This window comes from Diadema antillarum, unplaced genomic scaffold (genome assembly GCF_040938485.1).
Source record: "Diadema antillarum isolate AM-2024a unplaced genomic scaffold, OU_Dant_1.0 seq00000569_RagTag, whole genome shotgun sequence".
In the NCBI taxonomy this organism is placed as follows: domain Eukaryota; kingdom Metazoa; phylum Echinodermata; class Echinoidea; order Diadematoida; family Diadematidae; genus Diadema; species Diadema antillarum.
The window spans coordinates 1,826,858-1,828,434 of NW_027271507.1; positions in this window are offsets into that span (position 1 = coordinate 1,826,858).

The window sequence follows — 1,577 nt, forward strand, 5'->3', positions numbered from 1 at the left end:
TGATTTGTACCAAAAGCTCAATTTATGCATTGAATTCCGAAACCTTTCCTAGTGGAAGAGACAAAATAATACTAACTGTCACAATTCACAACTAAGTTAATCAGAATTCAAGGCCACTCGTACAGTAGTTCCCCTTTTGAAGCTGTAGCATGGATTTGCAATCCAATTAAACTCAGCCCGTAGAAGTGCAAGTACAAACCATGTTCAAATTGACTTTGAAACAAAGAAAAAATGAAACAAATGGAATGGTAGAAGTTTTGTCAAAATCTTACCAAAGGTAAAAAAAGGCACTTTAAATGGAGATTCACTTATTTTCGTATAAGAGTAGCAGCCACACTCAAAATGATTTGTGGACAAGGCAATAATGACACAGACTCACTGTCTATCTATGACCAAAGTATTTTTACCTTTTTTGTGTGTGTATAGAATAAAAAAAAGATAATGTTGTCATTTGTGCTGAAATTTTGTGATATGTTGTAATAACCTGTCTATGATGACTTTGAGGGGGAAAAGGCTTGTAGTTGCCAAATTGTGGATGAAAAATGTGTGTTTTCATTTTTTTTTTTTTTTTTTGTGTGGTTATATTTATATCACAAATGAATAGTAGAGATTAGTTGACAGTTGATGACACAATCATGGCAGCTATTTTTCATATGAAGTTTGTAACTAATATCACTGTCGGGTGAAAATGTGTAGGATTTAATAATTCCCCAAGAAAGTTTTCCAGTATACTGTAAAACGAGAAATGTTCGCGTGCATTTTAATTTCGCGAATTTTGCGAGCGCCAAGATTGGCGAAATTAAAATGCACGCGAAACCTCTTATCTACACTATATGCATTGAATGCAAGAGGCAATTCGCGAAAATTTCTTGCCACGAAAAAGGCCGTCAGCTCCAATTCGCGAAAATTTCGTGCCGCGAATATATCATGTTTTACAGTATCCGATTCACAAAGCTTCTTCAATTCTGCTTTAAGAATTTACTTGTGTGTTATACAGTTGTAGTCAAGTCGACCATAGTGTGGAATTACATGTGTGAGTGCGAGAAAAAGACATCAATACTACATCCAGAATGACTGCGGTGGACAGCCACATCCCCAATGTTTATTCAGCAGAGTACCATCAATTATGGTGGCAATAAATGACAAGCTTGCAGTTCAGCCTAGTATGTAATACCACATAGCTACAGTGTGTGGGTGGAAAGAGGTGCAGCCAGTGTGAAGCTGAAGTCTTTTTCTCTTGTGTCCTAGTGTTCAGAGTCATCATGATTCAATGGTGCTCGCCCAAAGTCAGAGACAGTAAAAAAAAAAAAAGATTCTCTTTTCACTTCGAAATAATGATCCATCATTTCTATGGAGGTTAGAGCTGAAACATACCTTTTCTTTAACCCCATGCATGAGCTGCCATCAAATCCATGGCACCCCCCCCCCTCCATTTGTGCTTAAGCCTGTACACTGCAATATGTCAGTAATCAAACAATCACAAAAACATGTGGAATCCAAATATTTCCTGCTGCACCCTTTAGAACTACTATTTCCAGCACCAGTGAAGAATACACTTGGCACAATGTTCTGTGGTT